Source organism: Megalops cyprinoides, chromosome 18 (genome assembly GCF_013368585.1).
Source record: "Megalops cyprinoides isolate fMegCyp1 chromosome 18, fMegCyp1.pri, whole genome shotgun sequence".
In the NCBI taxonomy this organism is placed as follows: Eukaryota; Metazoa; Chordata; class Actinopteri; order Elopiformes; family Megalopidae; genus Megalops; species Megalops cyprinoides.
This window is the reverse complement of record NC_050600.1, coordinates 26,158,423-26,180,539: the sequence shown is the minus strand read 5'-3', so window position 1 is coordinate 26,180,539 and position 22,117 is coordinate 26,158,423.

Here is a 22,117-nt window from a genome sequence, read left to right as displayed (position 1 = left end):
CTGGCAAGCTCATTGCCTTTGCTTGGTTTTCAGAATGCATATGTCCATTAGGCATTTGACTCCTTTTTTCTCCTTGACACACACACACACACACACACACTTTCTGTCTACCCGGCTCTCTCTCTTACACTCTATGTCCTCTCTCTCCATCGCTTTTTCTCCCTCCCTCTCTATCTCTCACCCTCTCCACTCAGTACACATCCTGGTCTTAATTAATGTTTGAGTTTATTCATCTGTAATAACTCAGCAAACAATTTTGGAATTAATGAGAAGAAAATGAAGCCAGTAATTTGAAGTTATTTATATTCTTGCCCCCCCCACACACACACACACGCACACATACACACACACACACAGACACTTAGTGTTAGTTTGCTTTTCCAGAGTCTCTCAGGCATTATTTTGGAGGCCTTTCCACACAGCACATAATTAATCTGTCTGGTTGTCCAGTGTCTACAGGTTGCTTAATACCAGCTCTCCACTGTGTGAGTGTCATATTTATTTACCTGCTCTTCCCTGGTGCATATGAGTGCAGGTCAGAGCCAATGGGAACACATGACTAAACTGAGGGACCCTACACCTTGGTTACAGTTTTAAAAATCAGTCCTGTAATCAGGCAGAGTCCCTGGATTTCTTCCTTTAAACTTGCATACTCATGCTGCAGAGCTCAAAATGTGGGTGGCCAAAAACTGACCTATGTGCTGCCAATTGTCCTGAATATGTTTTTAATCATTTTACAAGATTATTCAGCATGCAAGTCAAAATAAGGCACACTGATTGCTTATTATTAATCTAATGTGGTGGTCGTACCCTTTATAACTTGTATGAATATGAACATTTTACAGTAAGTTTGGTGTTAAAATGGCGATTGAGAGATTGAGAGATGAGCCCCAGAGTTGGTGAAGCTATAATGGGCACCCAGCACTTGAAGCAATCAAACATTTTATGGGACACATGTACCCTCACGCTACCATCAGTAAGTTCAGACCATTCTCTAATCACATTTTTACCATCAGTGATGCAGTTTTACAGTTTTGCTTTTAATAATATTTCATATTGTCATTATATCCAATATGACAAACTCAAAGATGACCTCCCAGGTTAATTGAGCTCATTCCATAAAAAGGGGGAAGGATGGATAAGGTATTTTGCCATGGTTTATGTCAAAGCACTTAAACAATACTAATGGCTAATATTTCATGAGTACTTTTGTGTGCCATCCATAGTGATTGCTCATGCATAGTGTTCTTTGTGCAGGTTTACCCAAATGAATTGAATTGTATCGACACGGTACAGGCAGGCATGGCACAAGGCTCAGTGACCGTCTGCAACTCTGCCTTCAGGCTGTCAAAAGTGTGAGGCTGATGAAATCAAGTCAATGTCGTCCTGCTAATTAGTTGGCCTTCACCTGGCACAGCTCGTAAGGTCCCTGAACTACGCGCACCCTGTTCCCCTCGGGAAACAAGGGGGTCCTATTGTTACCGAGCAACCCTAGCCGCAGTCGAGCTGAATGGCAGAGATGGACTCCGCCCAACCCGATGCGGGCACGGTTCGGCACTCCTCCCCTCCCCTCCCTGAGATGGAACACAGACGGGAGATTCTGGACCTTTCACCTGAGGGTCGGGAGAGGCCGCACTCGCTGATCCGACATGTTTCCATCTGCAGCAGCTCTCCAAAACTAACAATGTAAAGTGATTCCCCAACAAGATGTCACTGTCCAGACCAGAACGAGTGAAGGGGGGTAGGCGCAGGGTTGGGGGTGGTGTAAGAAAGAAGGCGAAACACAGAAAGGAAAACAAACTTAACATGCCCTTCCAGACCCCAGCGTGTTTTTTTTTTCTGCCAAGTCCTACCCCTTGCCACTATCATATCACTGTACGCAGAGAAAAGGGCTCACTTTTTATTTACTCTGATAGTTATTGCCAGAATATTGCTTTTAATTGCTGTCCTGGTTCCCTCTGCTGAGCGGAGGGGAGTCAGGGACGATTAGTCAACGTAATGGAGCATAATGATGTCTCGGGATAGGCCCGGAACCCCTGGGTCAGGGGTTGGACAATGTGAACATTCAGCTACTTAGCTTCCTTTGCAACTTTGTGACAAAATCTGTTTGCCCAACACCAATTAAGATGCCTCCCCATTTGCTGCGCTGAATGGGTTTGACGAAGGGGGTCGTCCAACGAGTTGACATGTCCCTGAGCACAGACAAGCCGGCCTGTGTCCCCACGGGGATAATTGGTGTCCCTTGCAACGTGCCGCTTCCCAGGGAATCTCTTTGTGTGCCATTGGAAGTCCTAAACGAGAGGAATCAGGGCTTTAATGGGATTTCTGTGAGTTTTAAACAAACAGAGAGCAGCCCCCCACTGTTCAGCATGTTGCTGCAACCAGCGGGGGACCCCATGGCTGTACCCCTCAGTGCCACCCCATGCAAGGGGAGGCAGGGTGGGGGGGGGGGGGGGGGGGGCATCCTTCCCCACAGTGCAGCCACCTGTGGTTTTTAGGTGATGTGTCGCCAGCTCCCTCACTGGAGTGTTAGCTTGGGGTTCTCAAGTATCCCTGAAATGGAAATCTGGCAGCCTCTGCCCCATGGCAAGCACTGCTGTTCCCACTAATGCTGCCTGCCTGGTGCAGGGCAGATAGCAGACTGTGAGGGGGGCAGCTCACTCTGTGACGAATGTGAGGGTGGCATTGGAGAGCAGCTTATGTGTATGTGTGTGTGTGTGTGTGTGTGTTGGGGGCACAGTGTTGTAGCAGCCCATTGGGGGGGTTAGAGAGCAGGCCCAGTTCAAGTGCAGCCATGTGCCATCTCTGAACGTGGACCAAGCCTCTCTCCTTGGCTTCAGTTCATTCATCAGTCTGTGCCAACACTTGTGTGTCATGACGAGGGGAAAAAAGACTAGGGATTAGGGTTCAAAGACTCTGGGTGGTGTCATTCAAAACAAATTGAAACCATTGAGATGACATTAAAGTACAGTTTACTGAAAGTGGTTAAAGGCACTCTCTAATGGGTGTGACCAGTCCCAACCCACAACTGGGTTGCACCAGTACAAATGTTGCACAGAATTTGGTAAGCGTAAAGGAGACCCTTACCATTCATAGTGGATATTTTCTAGAAAGCAACTTGAATGGGAAAATCCACAAATACTACACTGCACCAGTAATGCTTACTGATGTGCAGCGAGTTGCCCCAAAAAAAACAACCATCATAAAAACTTCAATAAAGTAATTAATATGTATATATATATTTAATATTGTGTGTAATATGGCAAATGAACATAATAGACTGTGGGCTGGTGTGGCATTCGGCAGCCCAAGAGCACAGTGCAGAGCCGGGAACAGGGAGTGCTGCCTGGTGAGAACATTCAAAACCACTAATTGCAAAGCCACAAATGCCAAGGGTCTCCTTTCATTTAAGGTGTCTTAAACGTTGTGTCAAATAGCAGCTCTGCACAGTTTGCACAATTTGCAATGTGCGTGTCAGCTAGGGGAGGTTGTGCAAACGCACAATCCTCATCAGTTGTACCCTGATTCATTTATAGTTTTCTGCAGGTATTGATTTCTTTCCTGTCTGTGGTAAAGTGCCATCACTGTGATTGACCTCTGCAGAAGAACAAAGCAAGGCGAAGAGCTCTTTATCAGAAGAACCGTTCCCATGGTGCCAGGATCCACTCCGCCCTCTTCTCCCAGTGAGGGCGGTTGGGCGGTGGGGTTGGGGGGGTGTTGTCAGGGGAGTTGTAAACTATTGTTATTAATGTGCTTGCACCAAACTTTGATAAACAGGATTAGCTGCTTACGCGGCGGCCTCTGCCATTCGTAGACTACTGAGCTTTGAGAGAGTGCCCCCACCCCTGCTCGCACTGCCACTATCCAAACACACACATCGCAGGAGACAGCGGCCCTCGCACGTCCGGACCCGCTCCGCCACCGCCCAGGCTCTCTGGTCGCCTTCGCTGGATCACTCAGGATATTTGGACAAGGCGGAAGGTCAAGGTGAGAAGTTACACAAACGAAATAAATCTTTTCCCAGGTGAACGCCAGCTAATGGGCCGCAGCCCCTCCTCCCAGGGCCTCCTCAAAGGGCCTTCCAAGTGCCGTGTTGAAAAAGCTTTAAGAGATTAGATGAAAGAAAGCACAGCCATCCCAGTTTGTTTTTCGCCTGATGTCTACCACATTACCATCGATTGCAAAGGTCAGTTATTGTCAAATTTGGGAAAGCCGCTTGCCCACAGAAATGCTCTGATGTTCTTGAAATGCTTGTGTCAACATTTCATCTCAAGAACAGTTTTTCTTTTGCATTCAAGTGTTTGTTTGCAGTGTAATTCAAAGCTCCACCATGATTATTTTCAACCTTAAAAAAAAGAATCCACGAGGACACAATTGTGTGTTGTTTTGCACCAACAGCTTTGCCTGTGTCAGGCAAACATCAAAAAACACCACAAAAAAAACATGCATTGATCTATTTTCATTCTCTGATGGGTCACAGAAACATATTCTAACCTAATCTGGTGATTTGTCCTCCATTTTGAAGTCAGAGGTACCCTCTCGGTTGCGCTGTGAGGTCAAAGAAATCTGCTTTGACCTGCTGTGAGTTCAGAAAACCCTGTTCTAACCCACTGTGAGGACAGAGAGACCCATTCTAACCTATTATGAGGTCACAGAGGGACTCATGTGAAACCATCATGAGGTAAAACAGACTCAATGTAGCCCACTCTGAGGTCACAGAGACCTGTGTGAACCCATTGTGAGGTAAGAGACCCATTTTAACCCATTGTGAGACCAATTGTAACACATTATTAGGTCATAGAGACCCGTGTGAAACCCTTATGAGATAAAAGATATCTATTCTAATGCATTGTGAGTGTCATGGTTGTGCGAAAAGGCCACACATGTGTTAAAAGGACCTTTGCAGTGCACTGCCTAAGTGTGTTTACTGTAAACATATCCAGGGCTGAGCTTCTTTTCAAACCTGTGCCCACCCCAGACAAGTACCCCCCTCTTAACCCACTCCAACAGGAGGTGAAATGGAGATACCAGGGAGCTCAGGTTACCCCTAATGAAACAGATCAGTGCAAATCAAAAGAGGCAAAGGGAAGCATGGGCAAACAGCCATGACTGCAGGTCACCGTAGAACACCGTGGAATGTGTGCCTACCTGCCCACCCGTGTTCTCCAGATAGCTTTACGGAAAAGCATTTGTTACTTTGACATAACTGGCACTTTAGTCAGGGACCAGTGTCTGATGTAATCTCGCCAAGGCCAAAAAGGTTTGTCTTCAAGCCGAATTCTCTTCACAGCGAAGTAACTGTGAAAAAAAGCAAAGTAACAAACAAAAAAACCATGAAATTCACAGATGGCACAACTCATGTTTTCTGTTTCAGCCTTGAGGCCTTCCTGCAGATGGAGTTCCAGAGGGGTGGGAGTAACTGCATAAATACTGGCATTAAACCACAAGCGCATGGATTCATGAAATGGATGACTTTCCTATCAGAGTTATCATTTTAAAGGTTGGAGCTTTTCAAAAACTTAGAGAAATGAGGACCTTTATTATTAGAAATGTGTCCATTCTGAGTTCTGGCTGGCTCTCTGTGAATGCCGCTGCTTTTGACTCACATCCTTGGCCATGTGTAATACACCAGCACATCATTACATCTCTGGGACACTGGCAGGCCGTCACCACACAAGCGCTGTCTGTGTAAATGCATCTGCTGCAAAGCTACAGAGCCACTCAGAACAAATCCATCTGCAGTCCTGCCTCTGGCTCCCAGAAATGGTGCCTGGCTCCATTCTGGACTTTTGGTTGGGGGGTGTCATGCTGCTTTGGCGAAGTGCGTCCTGCACATCCTGGGGGAATCCCGGGCGGCTGGCCGGTGGACCCTGTGATGTTCACAATGCATTTCACTCCGCTTACGAGCCAGTGCAAATGAGGTATAACAATGTTTACCACAGCCCTCCATCCATGCAAGAGCAGCACTCCTATCTACCATGGAACGATGCCTGGCATAAACACTGTGAAGGGCACATTATAATTTTAAAATATTATTTTGCCACTTTGAAATGAGCCCAATCTCTGCATCTGATACTTGAAACCGTCCATCCTGTGATAAAGGCCAAACATTAAAGACAGAGCGCTTTTGTTTCGAAGGTCGTGTTGCGTTACGGCCTGCATGTCGTTCGAGAGCAGACTGATAGTACTGCGGCATCCGTCCTGCCTCTGAAACACAGCCAGACTTTAATCAGGGCTCTGATGCAGACTGCTGGTTATCTTTGTGACTTCCCCTCGGCACAGTGAACCCTCCACACGCACCATGCAGGTAGGCATGTGAACCGCCAAAACCAGGAAGTGCTGGAAACGTGGTCACTGGTCACTGGACCAGCCAGAACCAGACCCTTTCGAACCTCCCATTTCTTGAATCTTCAACTGCCCCAGTAAAAGGAAGGTATAGACCCAAGGTTTGATAAAGGTCTGAACTTGAAGGTCATTGGATAAAATCCCAGATGGTACACACCACCGGTAACCTGAACACGATACTCTGAGTTGCCCCAATACAAAAATCGAATCCAGTGGGCTTTGAGTGTTAATCATAGTCTGATTCCTACAGGCCTTGCTGACATCAGTGTCTGTAAACTACACTGAAAAACACCAGAAGGTGGGAAAAAAGGAGAGAGCTAGGGGCTGGACATCCTGGAAGCAGTGTCTCTCTTCAGGTCTGTAGCTACTGATTTTCATGTCCAGTGCTGACCAGGACAGGTTAATGTGGGAAGTCTGACTCTTGCTGGTATCTGCAAGTTCCTTCTTGGTGAACAGTACTAAATCATGCACAAGTATTCAGATTGTGCCACTAGCATGTATCCATTAGCAAGGGTGAAGTGAGATGTGCCCAATGAAGATGGTGTAGAGAGTCACACCTGTCAAAAATATATTTTGGAGTGTGAGAAGGACACCATGCATGGGAAAGCGATGGACTGGTTCTGTCATTATAGAACTGAAGCTTGCATCTGTGTTCAATGCCAGTGCAACATTCCCCCTAATGGTCAATTTAGGCAAAACACCCACAGTCAGGTATGAGACCATATATTTAATTTTTTGAATATGAAACCATGATTTTACTATTTGGCTGCAATTACTAGTAAGACAATTAAACAATACCCAGTTTTGTTCTTTCAGATTGATGTTCATGAAGGGCATTGGATTAAAAAACAGGACAAGCCATGTTATCAGTGGTGTTAGTTTTCCCATCTGAAAGTGTGAGTAAGTGCAGACCTGGGTCACAGTGCCAGACATGACAGCACACCTATCATCACATCATCATATTTACATTCATAAGGCACTATATGTCACCCCAGCTTATATTATATCTTATACACCTATACACACCACACACCAATGCTTACACACCAGCTTATAATATAAAATGATGTATACACTTTGAGGAAAGAGGAAATGTATTTAAAAGGGTATCCATAATGTGAAGTTTGAATGTTAAAACTTGAGGGAATATCAAAGGCAGCTGACAGAAAGTGTGTTGAAAAACCACTGTGCTGGCACTATGCATCTGTTTATAATGGCACTTGAGAGAGCTGTTCCAGCTCAACCAAGGAGCTGCACAGAGGAGCCTCGCCATCTCCCCTGCCAAAGCGTGCACTCCCAGGGCTCTGCCTTTCTGTCCTCACCTGTTAAACTGTGAGTGTCAGCACACATAAACTATTCAAATCAGGTGACGACCTGCCATTCATTCAGATGATAAAAATATTCTTTAATATTCATATATTCTACACTATAATTTTTTCACCATGGGAGTGCATCTCACTTGTGCTGGGCAGTTGCAAAGACTGTTGAAGATGGCTGGGTGCTCTGCTTTATAGTATAGTTTATGTATTTCCTCCCCAGCTTGCCAGTGGTTCGCTCTGCACTGCTGAGCCCATGTGACCAGCCAACTGTTATCAGAGCACCTTGCGGGAACAAAGGCTAGGTGGCGACAGGGGCAGATGGTTGCAGAGGGGCAGGGCAGCAGTGACGGAGGGATGCTGCTTGGGCAGCCCTGAGTCAGGACTCCAGTGGGGAACATTTGAGCCCTGGGTCTTGCCAGTCATGGTTGAGTAAGGTAACGGTCTCATCCCCAAATTTATGCCAGGCCTTTGAATGTCCAGTGCGTTGGTTCAGCCTAGTGGAATGTCCAATATGAGCTGTGCACTTGCTGTTAGGAGGGGCTTCTTTCCCTACAGAATAGCTTTTAGCTGGACTGTCAAGGACAATGCCCCCTGAGGTTCTTAACAGTCCGTCCAGCAACTTTTCAGATTCAGCTTTCTTTGGGGGAAACCACCTACTTTAGACTGGGTAGGCGTACTACTGACAACTTGAGACAACGTTGCATGCCAGTGTGACTGTTTATTCAATATGCTTGCTGTGGGACAAAACTAAATTTATGCTTTACTCTAAATTTACTGTGTTTGTAAGAGCATGATGCCATGTGTTTGTTGTGGAATTATTAGGGTGCACGCTTGCATGACAGAGCTCGGCTCTGGAAGAGCTACAGTCAAGTTCTTGGATGATTCAGCTGTTACAAAAATAAACAATGAAATTCCGATCCTTATCAGACTATCAAGAGGGTCTTGTGGAGGGTGCCAAAATGATCGTTTTTTTTCCTCCTTCGTCGCATGTTCATCAGCTTGCCACACAAAGCACAACATAGCCACTAAAGGTGATCTCCTACAGGTTAAAAAATTGTACACCTGGTGAGAGCTGTGCTAGAAGCTAAACATGGCATTCTCAAGCCATCCAGTGTACCTGATATGTGTAATACAGCAATGTGCACTCTATAACTGCTTAGTTAGGCACACAGCAGTCATCACACATGTATAAAACTAGCTAAAGGAGGCAGGTCTGGCATATGAACATATAGCAGGGCACACATGCAAGCACATCATATGGAAACATCTTTCTTTTTGTTGTGAAACAAAAAGGTCTCATTACGTACGTATAAAAGGGAAACAAGGAAAGAATTGTAATGTGCGGTCTCCTCCTTCACCACAGCAATTTAATGCGAGAAATATTTTGACACAAAGAGAAAACGTGACGTGTCCCGCATTCCTAACAATGGGTGAAATGAGAAGATGGCAGATAGGGAGGGGGAAGAAGACATGTCAACAGTAGAACCTAAAGTTATTAATGACATGGAAACATTGGAAAGTGTGTTTTGTGAAATCATTACCCGTGGTCCTCATCTGACCTCATTGTTACGGGTGGGACTTTTAAGGGAGGAGGGGGGGGGGGGGGGGGGGGGTGGCGGTGTTCCCCCAAAGTGTATTTTCTCATACATGAAAAGAAGGCATTTCTTGTCCTGTGAAGCCCCTGAGCCAAAATCATCCCTATTGTTTTGATTGTCTGTAAAAATACAACATTTGTCCTTAAAAGACAGAAAGGAATGAACATTAATGTTTGATTACAACATCGCTTTTGATTTTTGGGATTTAATTTACAAGGAAGTACTGCTGTGTCATTTATTATCTGATAGCAGTTCTAAAAACACATTAATCTACAATAGAACAATGTAATACTTCTGAACAGGAAAAGACATTTTCTCTTCTAATCAGTTGTACTTGTTAAAAATCATTTGTTAATTTTGTAAATGTTAAAGTATGTCTTAAAAACAAAGATATTTTACCTTTTATTTCCATATATATGTAATACTGTATATCACTATGTACAAATACACTGGCAATTGCTTCATTGATGATATGTTCCATTTTAGGAACAAATAATGAGTCTTCTTCAAGAAACAAAATGGACCAATACCTTTCAGAAGCAAGCCTTTTCAATGTTTTCATGTAACTTTGTCCTGCTTTTTTTTTCACCCACCCAAAAATAGAATTAGCTATTCTAGAATTAGCTAGCTATCTGACCAAGATGTCTTGCCTGCATCACTATTTAATCCAGAGACTGGATTTTGCAGCTGGGCATGAACAGAAAATCTAGATCAGGGACGTTGAGGCCTTTTAACATTGGGATCTGTGGAAAGTTGACATGCAAGGCGACGTTGTTGTCAGAACGGTCCAAATCTGGGCATTTATATATTCAAATATATAACTTAGATGGTTAATTGTAGTTATTTCTGTAGGAAACTACTGTTATATGTGTGGGGCACATGTGTGTGGCAGACAGCATCCCTGCCATCTCAGTCTGCGCTCTGTTTGCAGCCATTATCAGGAGAAAATGCAGAGATACTTACCTTCAAGTGAAAGTGACCTCTTTCCTCCTCTCCATCCCTCCATCTCCCCAAATGGTTGTGGAGTGGCTATGACCGTTTAGTTTGAAATGCTTCTTTAGGGAAAAAAAAAAACAAAAAAACAAGAAACAGGATGCACTTAATGGCTCTGCTATAGTAAGTAATTTCTGCATTAGTGTTAACGCTGTTGTTCTGTATTTTATCTAAATGTGTGGGAGTATAAAAAATACATTTTTGGCATTGGAGGCTTTTGGGACAGGTAAAGGCTGTGACATACTGGCAGTACAGAGCTGTGGCTACATACAGCAGGTAGGTATGTGGACAAAAAAGTACAAATAGAGAAACAAATTTGTACAAAAAGAGTACAAATAGTTCAGAAAGGATTTGTAGGGCTTTTTAGATGGTACTTGCAGTCATGCTATAAAAGATCATTTTCATGGATCTCCCCTGACCAGAACAGTAAAATACTTTTAAAACTACAAAAAACTATTTCTGAAGCAAACGGAGAAGATTTGGTCCTGGTTAAATAAACTGCCACAAATATTTCTTCATGTCTAGACTTTAAGAGTTTATAATTAAATGCACAAACTAAGTCGTTGTCTTATCCAGACTCAGATGGTATTGCCTTGTACCTTCCATGTAGTGAATTGGTTATCTTTCACTTCTATCTGTACAATGAAAGTGTTTACTTATATAATCCTCACTTGGCCAGTTTGCTGTATTAAATGATTTAATCACAAGCGTGTCTAGCAGAGGCCAGACCACCAACAGCCCAAAAAGCACAGCATGTGCCTCTTTTAAACTCCCTGTTCTGCGTTGACCTTGACACCGCTGCAGCTCGCTTACTTAAGATCAAGATGCAGAGTTGCGAAATCTTCTGCTGTAAGTCCAAAAGCTTGCAAATTAAGAAGGGGCAGCATGTGTACCTGCCACTGTGTCTGCAGAGCAGTCTCTATGTGACCATTTCATTTTGCCCAAGGTACAGAAATTGAGCGAATTCCTCTAATCTAGTGCAAAAGCCCAGGTTGGCACATTCTTCAAAATTTCATCTCTCCTGTAGTCTAGCACTTTCTAACCTCACCACTGTGAGTCTCTGAGTGTAATGAAACTCATTTGTACGCCAGCGACTGATTCAGGATTTTGTATTTGCAGCAACAGGGAACGTTAAGTGGGCTCATCAGTGTCACTTTGTTAGAACATGTTCTGTGCTGCCAGTGCAGGGTCCTCTTCTGCGTTCACTCCACTACACACGGTCAGAAGGGACTGGGTCACAAGGGACCAGGTCAGAAGAGAGAACGGTTAAACACAGGACTGATGATGGCTGGTGTCTGGGGGGGGGGGCCGCGGCCATATGTGCCACATTCTGTGCAGTCTGTCCTCTGTGCCCTGGGGCGGTAATATGGATTATTGAACTGGGCTTGTAACAAGAAGGGTGCTTGCTGTATTCCCAGGTCAGCTCGACCTTTGGATTGTGTCTGCAAATATCCAACCATATGAACATACAACACATAGAACAGCAGATTCTGTAACTTGTTAGGCCAATTCAGTCTGTAAACCAGATGAATAATAACAAATCATTTTATAAACTGATAGTTATAGTAATTCTATGTGCTGTGTATCATATCCCAGGGCCCAACTGCTGTAGATTTATCCTGTTATTTTTAGTCCCTTTTGTACCTGTGAATGTGCAGGAGGCGGGCGGGAGTTCCCCCTAATAGCTGAAACTCAAGCCTACACGGGGGGGTCTGCCTCACAAACCGGGCCCGTTTCCACTGGTGGGGACTTTCCAGAGCTCCAGTAGCCATTAATCAGATGGGAGAGCAATTGCCTTATGTCATATTTTAATGATTCATTCGCCGGGGCTTCACGACTGAGTGGCACACCATCGTTTCATATATGTGGCCATGTCATGTGTCAGGACGGCAGTCCTGATAATGATTAATGATGACATATTCTGAAGGCTTTGTATGTGTGTGTAGGCTGATGTCATCATTACTGTTTTTCAGATTAGGCTCTTGAAGACTGGGATAAAGGCAACAGAGACTCACAGTCTTTACAAATTGCTCTTCAGGAGGGGAAAACATCAAAGGGAAGTTTACAGCAAATGCACATACTGATACTGCATTGAACCACATTTATGAAGTTGAAGCTGTGACAGGAGAGTCTGTAGGAACTGATACTGTGACTGTTGCCCTGACCATAGAAATGGGAGTAGGAGCTTCTTCATAGGTTAAAGCTCTCTGAAATGTTCTCTCAGAACATTTATATATATATGTGTGTGTGTGTGTATGAGATGGGAGGTGGGAGAAGCTGAAATCCAATTTCTTCAATTTCTTGGCACTGAAGGCCGTCTAACCATAACAATATTAAACAGCATCACTTAACAGTGTCAGTGAAGTATCTCAGATGCGTCCCAATTTGTGCTGGGAGTCTGGTACAAGGAAAGGATTATATTTAGGTCTTTGTTCTGTTTCGTGGGTTAAGCCATGTCGTTTGTAACCAAGACACAACAAGTAACTCAAACCCCTCTGCTCTGGAATGTTCTTTTATTTGAAGTTTGTTTTTTTTCCACAATTTAAGAAAAGTCTGGTTTATATTCAACAGCACACAGTAAACAACCACCCCCACCTCCTGCTCCACACACACACACACACACACACACACACACACACACACGCACACACGCACACACACACACACACATACACACACACATACACACACACGACTTCTCAGCTGCAGGACAATAAATGAGATAAAATCACATAATCCTATCTTTTTCTCACAATTATGTCACAGTCTGGTTATTTTATCAGTTTTAATAGGGAAGAGCTAGGCAGTCAAAATAAGAGGCACTTTAAGGTGGGAGAGTGCTAGGAGGTCATGAGAAGCAGAAAGATTCTTTTTTCTGTCTGTTCACTCGACTTCCAAAAAAGCACACACTGGAGAATAAATATTTAGCTTACCGTTTGCATTTGCACTGCTATAATAACCAGATAATACCCATAAAATTGGGCAGTAACAAATTGTCATTACATAATGATTTAGTAGATAATAATTTGAAACTAACTGGGAGGAGTTTTAACTTTATTATTAGTGCTTCATGGGTTGTAACCTAATGACATTAATTGTGGCGGGTCTGCTAAAGCCTGTGACATTTGTAAGGTATCAGTACTATACACAATGTGTGAACATCCAGATATTGCTCTTTGACTGTGAACTTTGACCCAATAGAACTACAATCAGCCAACTGGTGGAAGGAAGGAGGAGAAAAAGATGGGGCCAATAAAAATGAAGGGAAGGTATTACACTGGCATGAAAATAAATGTACAGTAAAGTGCAGAACAGAACTGAGTGATACCCTGACAGCCCCCAACAATCATAACCCTGCAGCTGGGATCATGGTGGCAAGCTGTGTTGCTGCTCTGGTTAGTTAGGTAGTTAGTTCTGCTGCCAAGGAAAGTTGTCCTCGCTTCTCATCGATTGCATTACATTGCATTTCCATTTTATATTCAATCATTCAGTAGGCATTCATATCCACAGAAATGTAGAAGAGTATATACAGAAGGCCAAGAGCAGAGATGATAACAAGTGATAAGTGTCACAACTGACAGTAGGAGTCATTACCCAACATAAAACATTTTAAGTGTCATGGTAGGTGCAAAAGGGAGTTTGACAATATATTTCCTTCATGTCATAAATATTTTTAGGATTTAGTAGTGTTCAGAGTTCAGGATTAGTTGAACCAAGGTGCAATTTAAACAAATAAGTTATTTCTTTCTTATTTCATATTCTTTGATTTATTTGAGTAAATACATTTATAGTTTATAGCCTTGGGAGTCTGTGTGGGAAGCTGACAGTAAGCAGGAGAACTCCAGGCCAGGCCAAAATATGATTTTCATTTTTCTATGCCATTCGGCTTGAATTGAGTAATCGAAGGACAGCCACTTCACAACTGGCCTATTGTCATTCACAGGAAATAAGACCAGCTGCAACAGAATATTACAGTGCTCTGACATACAGCAGGTGTGATCATGTTTCCTTTTAAAGTGTGTAAAACTCACCTGTCTGTGAAGAATGATGATCTCATGTTCGATTGTATTCAATATGCAAAGTGGAAAGCAATAGCTGAACCTATAGTACCCCACTGAAGCTATTTCACAATACTAAATAAAACTATATGTTCACGAAAAATGCAGTTCCCAGTACGTAAGATCAAGATTATTTTACTTTTCAAATTCATTGCATAACAAGTGGGTTTGTGTAAAATTGTTTCGTCAAGCTAAAACATTAGTATTACAGCAGTGCAATGTTCTTGCTGTCTTTTTCCGTGTTTCCTGTGCACCATAAAAGGCATAGGAAAAGGGCAGGTGTTCATTGTGAAAAATGCAGAAAATACATCAAGGCTGTTGTGTCTGCTATGGACAACGAAGTAAATCGTTGCCAGTCACTGAAGTATAGTACTAGAAGCAGAATTCATTGTCCATGCCAATCAGACATCTTGTAATGTAGCAACCATAGTGATGGCATCTGCCCATAATAAAACTGCAGTTTGTAAATTTAGTATGACACTTTTTCAAGAGTTGCATTCACTTCTCGGTGGCATCATCTTCCCTAAAATACATTCCATGAAGCTAAACTGAAAATTTGAGTAACAGATAAAAATATAGTAACAGAATAATAGAATGAAAATATTGCTTTTGTAAGTAGTATTTCTCAACTTGGGAAAAGTGCTGTCAAATTTTATTGGCTCTGATTCCACTGAAGAGCCGGATTTGCTTGTACAAACCATTCAAATTAGGCCTCAGAATATACTGGACCACAAGAAAGGTTAATCCTATGATTACCTCTTATGATATGTATTTCACCAGTTAATGGCCAACGCTATGTTGAAACGCTATGTTGAAATATGCATTCTGTCCTAATGTATGAATGTGTGTTATTGCATTCATCAGCAGGGGAAAGATTCAGACACACGCACTTCTGAGCTTCACATCTGAGCCAATTTTCTGTAAAAAGAACAAAAACATTCATTACAGATTTACATATTTATTTCCTTTTTCACATCAATATATTTTAGTGTTTTGATTATATTGTTGATGACCTTGGGTGAGAATATTAAAGCTGAAGCTGGTTCATTTTTATGTCAGAGCAATGAACTTTCCCATTGAAATCCTCAGGATTAGATTACAGAGAGTGAAGGCCAGAATGATCAGTGGCTCCAGTCCATCTGAAAAATGTGACATCATTCGTAGAGACACCCATAAACCTGCCCCATGTGTACATATGTAATTAATGTTTACACTAATGGCTTGCACTTCTGAGCCATTCCCCTGCACCCATTTCTTGGTGCTCTTTGGCAGTCAGAATTTTAAAACTCATTTTATTTGTCCTATTTCATTATGTTTTCTGCTTCTCTCATGATTTAAAGAAGGAAAATCTATGGAGTAGGTCTTTTAACTATGAAATTATGAATGTAGTACAATGCCAATCTTTGGCTCCCATAACCCTCGCATAAAATTCCCCAATGAAAACTCCATGTCAAAACATGAATTAATGGGATTCAAAAAGAAGAAATTTGCATCGCTCTGGGAATTGTGACCCCAGGATCTGCATTTTCATGCTGATTTTATTTTATTTTTTTATCTATTCATTTTTTTACATTTTGCCCACTGTGCTTTACGCCCCTGTGTTGTGATTTGAATTTTGATAAATGCTCGTCTGATCAAAGTGTTCTCACTAAATCCTATGGGTGTGTTAACCCCAGCATTCGCTGGAGTGAGATCTGTAAGTGAAAAGAAGTTAGTCAGTAACTGGACTACTGGTTGCAATGGCTGGCAAGTCACGTTACACAGAGTGTGTCATTTCCCTCCGTTTCACCATGTGAGGCCAGCGCAGCTGAGGCTGAGGGAGTCTGGGTACGAGGGCGAACTGCAAGGCCCTCCACCGGTGCAGAGGGAGCACTAATAACACATGGACAATTGCCAGGTGAAGCTTATAGGAGAGGTGATGTAATGTTTACACAGTACAGAAGTATTTCGCCGCTGTCAGAGCGCGAGCTCACCTGTGTTTATTCAGTCCCCATAGAATCCCGGCAGCCCAGGGATGTGGAGACAGTGATGAGCCCGGGACAGAGCGGGATTAAAAATCTGGGTGCAAGGCCCTGCAGGCATGGATGTGGGGTTGGTTGTTCAAATGGAAAGAGGGGAGAAATCCCACTGCACCCCCTACACTCACCCCCACACCTCCACGTTTTCAGTATCAGTGGAATCGAGCCCAAGTTATTAGCAGCTTTGTTCAACCCCTGTGTTGCCCTCAGAGAGCCACTATGCAGGTTAATTCCTCTTTGCCCACAGGGACAGACAGCTGTGCTCCAGACCTTTCTGTTTGTACTGCAGCCCGCTCTGATCTCAGGTCAGTGTAACTGAGAAGTTGCACGGCAATCACAGCATGTTATGATCTGGGGAAAACTCCCAGTGGTGGCTGTGGGCAGATTCCAGAGTTAGAACTGCCCAATAAAAAAGTAATCTCGTCAAAAGCAGATCCATCTATGGAGGCGACAGCCTTCTGTAAAGTCTGTGTGTGTGTGCGTAGTAAAGTAGAAAAACAGTGAGATGAAAACAGTTTATGGCAATTAACATACTTGATCCAACCACAAATAAATGTTGCATAGTTTGGAGCAATACCTTTAGTTAAACATCATAACACAGAATCCACCATACATTCGGTAAGGGGTTAATATTAGTGCTTACGGTTAGCATTAGGAGTTAAGTTTAAGGTTTTGGTAAGTGCTGGTTTTGGTAGTGTTAGGGTTAGAGACAGGGGCTACGGTTTTGGTAAGAATTGGACACATCACAGTGGTGGAGATGATCTCTTTGGAAAAGAATGCCTTCATCAAAAGACATTCTTATCTGCAGGCTGACCATTTTCAAAATGATTTTTTTGTGTTGCTTCTTCACAACCTCTTTTCCTCAATTACAGGAATTAACCAGTCATGCCACGGCGGGGGTGGGACACAGCAGTCCTGCTCGGAGCAGTGTTTGGCATTGCTGCTGGGGGGGCCCACATGCCACACGCAAGGGCGTGGGGGGGTCACAGGGCTCACGTGGCTCAGCCATCAGTGATCCTGTCAAGCCCTCGATGAGCGCCGATGCCAAGGCAGAGCTAATGCTTTATGTAACACTCAAAGCAAAGTCCGCGAGCTTCTGGTCTGAATCAAATCCGCCTTTGTTTAACAAAACACCCAGCTCACTAATCTGTGACGTCAGAATATTTTGAAGAGCTACTTTGAGGGAATCAGACGGCATCAGGTAAACTCAAAATCGACCCCCACCCGTCCCCTCACCCAGTGTTTTGACAGATTCCAAGGTTACTGAAATATTTTGATGGAAGTCGAAACAAAATATTTTGATAAGAAAGGCTGGAAGATGAAATTAATGGCACATTGTCGAGCTGGTGTTACATCTGCAACTTGGTGAGGAGGGTTTGAGGATTGAGGGACAGATATAGTCAAAGGCCCTGCAAAGCTTTCTTTGACAAAAGAGAGGTCTTCTTTTTTAACCTGATGGCCCTTAGCCATTTTAAGTAACACAGAGTGGTGTGGTTTAACTAGGGTGAGCAACACCTAAAATACAATGCAGTGTCTGGCCCTGACACTCTAATAGTGGTTTCTGTGATATAGGATTTGTGAAATCGCACGTTAGACTAAAAGAAAGGCAAAGTCACAGATAACAAGATTCAGACACCAACACTCCCAGAACCCCCCGACCCCCCCTCCCCCCTTTCCAGTTTTCACAATGGACTGGTCAAGTTGGGCCAAATAAGATCCTGCTGATTTGAATAAGGGAGAGGTGTGCATTGTAGCAGAGGCCAGATCCATCAAACAACTCGTAGCCTCAGCCCCTGGTGACTGTATCCTGTAAAAAAAGCATTAGTAATTTTCCAAGGTCATGACTGAAAGTAGGGTTTAGCATAAGGGCTGCTGAAAGGTTGGACTCCACCTCTGCCATCTCTAGTCCAGACATTGCATTATCGGGATGATGAGAGAGAGGCAGTTGTATGCATTCTGACACAGCTGCAGTGATAATCGATATGCAGGAAAGCAGAGCCTCAGAAAAATCCTCAGACTTTCAAAAAAACAAATGTTCCTCAGAAGTTGCTGGAGCTCCATCTGCTCTGGGACCACCCCTGCAACACATGCATGTGCACTCGAAAGAAATCAGTGTGCGGAAAGACCTCTCAGTGCAACACCCCTCCACGCAGCTAATACTCCAAGAGAGGCACTCTGAGATGTTTACCTCCACCGATGAAGACGAATCACTTGTTTTACCCCCTCAGATACGGGACCGCAGTTTTTCTGAAAGAAGATGTGCGTCTTGAATAAACAGCGCGATAAAATTCCAAAATGGAAGCGTGCTCCACCTAAAGAACTATAAACCATCTTTAAAATCTGATTTAAGAGGAGGGGATTGCCCGGGGAAGGAGAGTTTTCTGTGGCGAGTTATTAAGTGTTTGGTGCTTGTTCCCATGGCAACTGGAAGCACTGCCCTTTGTGAAATGTGATGAAACCCAGAGAATAGACAGGCCTGAATGCACGAAAGCAGCAAACTTTCACCAAGGAAAAATTATTCCCACTCTGAGACCCACGGTATCATTTCCGCATTTTAACGAACCTCAGTGCAACTCTGGTTGCTTTTAGGAAGAACATTTTATTTATTTATTTAAAATGCAGTTTGTTGCATGAGCATGATGACAGCATTGTGATATTTGTAGTGGAGAGAGTCACGGGTTCAAGTCCTTCTTTTGTCACCTTTTGAGTAAGGTGTTTCCCAGAATTACTCCTGTAAAGTGTCATGTAACGAAATCATCATGAATAGGCCATTGAATGTTTAATTTCTGAATTTCATTGTAATAAAGGTTGGTTAAAAACTCCACAACTCTACGCTTTCTTCCCAGGCAAATGAAACCCTTACAACCTATTTACTATTACCTCTAGAGTTGTGTATACATAAGAGCATTCTGTATATGGCAACAACACTGCAGACTGGAAGTGAACCTTGTCACATTGTCAATATAAACTACACAGCACAAACTGCTTTTGTTCAGATTTCAGATCCAAATTTTACTGTTGTCCTTCCAAGAGGGTGTTTACTCCACACAGAAAACGATAGTTTCATATGTAAGTGTACAACATCCCATCCATATTTATTCACACTCCTGACTGTATAGGAGGAAAAACATTCTGTAGAAGACATGAGGTACATGTTGGGTAAGGACCTCCAACTGCTGCCTTTGGATTTACGGGTTGCCTCCAGAACCACTTGTCTCGAAGCCTATGGTAGCAAGATACACACCCATCCTCTTCCTGGCAGGGTTGCCATTGTACCAGTAATTTTCTGGTCCTTACTAGACTCAATAGTGGAATGTGGTAGATTCAGCTTTTTGATTCCTTTATAGTGACCCAACCTGTGAAAGTCGGTGAACATTTACCTGTAGTCTTTAACCTCAGCAATGACAATGTGTGTTATGTCCTTTCATACCGTATGGAAACAGGAAGCTTCTTTGTGTCTCCATAAAGATCCAGAAGCTTCCATTGAATAGATTAGCACCATGATACTGCAGACTTGTTTAATCAGATTCTGTTTTAAAAATTGAGTAAAGGCATGAAAAAATGTGACCTTTTGGTTAAAATGCATTATTTGTATTATTTAAAAATATTATCAGCACTGCTCTCTAAATCTTTAAATCAGAATGAATTATCCAAATGTACTTTTTTCTTTTATAGCAGGTTTTTGTCCTTCTTTAGTAAGGTTATGAACAAATATGAAGGCTGTTGTATGGGCAAAGAAAGAGTAACCAATGACTAAAACATGGCAACAGCAGAGACACACTCTGACACTGAAAGTGCATCAATGTGGAGACATACACAACTTTAGGCTTCCCTTATGACTGTTTATGACAGGGGTCTCCAGCCTTTTTTCATCTGAGAGCTACTTTGAAAAAAATGAAAGTGGCCGAGAGCTACTCATGACTATATTACTCACACTTATTCACATAACGCAACAAACACTCGCATTAACCAGCTGAATTAAGCTACTTTTTGTATATACATGTATCAAATGTCAATATCCAAAGCTCACATTTTGGATCAAAAAAATCTTAAATTCACACCAATAGTATGTCAAATGTATATTCTGTATCCATACTTTTCAAATTTCAATGTGTCAAGCTCACATAAAATATCAAAACATCTTAAATTCTCATCAAAGTCATAGAAAACATCACTACGTGTTTATGACGTGAGATGTCAGACAAATGGAACATTAAGCCACGTTAAGCCTTTTCCTTATAATGGGTGTCAATAGAGAGGAAAACGCTTAACGTAAGATAATGTCCATAGTCATAGGATTTTGGTTTTGATTTTTTGACAGGTGGAAGTGTTTATGACAAGACATGTCAGAGAGAAATTTGGTGATCATTGGACGTTATTTTGGAACAGTAAGCCACGTTAAGCCTTTTCACGTTAAGAGCTTTAAAATGTCACTGAAGTGGCGCTGAACGTTGCATCTTTTACCAACTGAAACGCTGGAACCGCAGATGAGGCACACACACTTGTCCTTCACATTCGTGGAAAAAAAAAAAACACGGGTGTTCCCATTCCTCATGGAAATAGTATATTATATAATAGTATCTATTTTCTTTGTTCATCATAAATCTATTTTATAAGCTAAACTGGCTTGCTAACACCACCAAACTCCTTGCTTTAGCTCAGTAGCTACCTCAGTAGCTAGCGTACAGTGTAACTGACATGACAACGTGTTGACAAACTTGACAGTAGTGTAACTTATTTGATTGACAGCTGATATCATTTTGTGTTGGAGGGGGGTGGGACATCTGTGTATTTGATTGGATTGAAATGGGAAGAGGTTTCCAGGGTGCAATTATTTGTTATTTGTTGTCGGATTTTATTGTACACAATCTTTGAACCTTTTGGGGAGCTACTCAAAAACAGGCAGCGAGCTATTGGTAGCTCGCGAGCGACGTGTTGGAGACCCCTGTCGTAGGAGTTGCTGTAAAGTTTTATTACACAGAACTTTACTACACTAGCATCAGGGCTACGTTCAGCCTGATGATTTGAGGAAGTGGAGTTTTGTTAGAGCTCTCAGCTCTCTCTCAGGGACGCGGGCGGCAGGGTGAGATGGTGGGGCGGAGGACTCCCCACTCTCCTCCACCGGCCCCCATTACCATAAATCTGGAAAAGAGCTCCCTTTGATCAGGCCAGGATTACAGCTCTAGGATGTCCAAGCACACACTCAGTGTAATGGCACCTTGTGACAAAAACACCATGCGATGATGGCACAACCAGCTCCCTCTTCCTTTTCTTGAGAGTGTTTTTCTGTATGGGCTGTTTACAGACCTTTGCGGCTTTATTTTAGAGGCCTGCCTTCAAAGCTGGGCTGCATTCAGACCCGGCCGGTGGGATTCTTCTGCACATTGCGCTGGTACATAGTAGCTTTTGTGTTCACTGTACTGGATCACTGAGCAGAGGAGTGTGGGGGGGTGGGGTGTATTCTCTCTCTCCTTCTCTCCAGGTCCTTTTCACTCGTGCGGCATTCTCCTCGCTACTTCATGTATGGAACCTTTTCAGGAATCGGGGAGCTTTTCCCTTGTGGAAAAATACAGCCAGCCGGCAGAATGGACTGGCAGGACCTGGACTGGCAGGACCTGGACTCCTCTTTTGCCTGAGTTTGCAATACAGTATATTACGCTGATGGAAAACTCATAGAGGCACAGACAAATAGTCTATTTACAGTTTACTGATTAAGATACTGCTTTTTTCGCTGTAGGCATATAATTTTCATGACACAGCACTTTGTCTGATGTGTTGTTGTGTGCTTA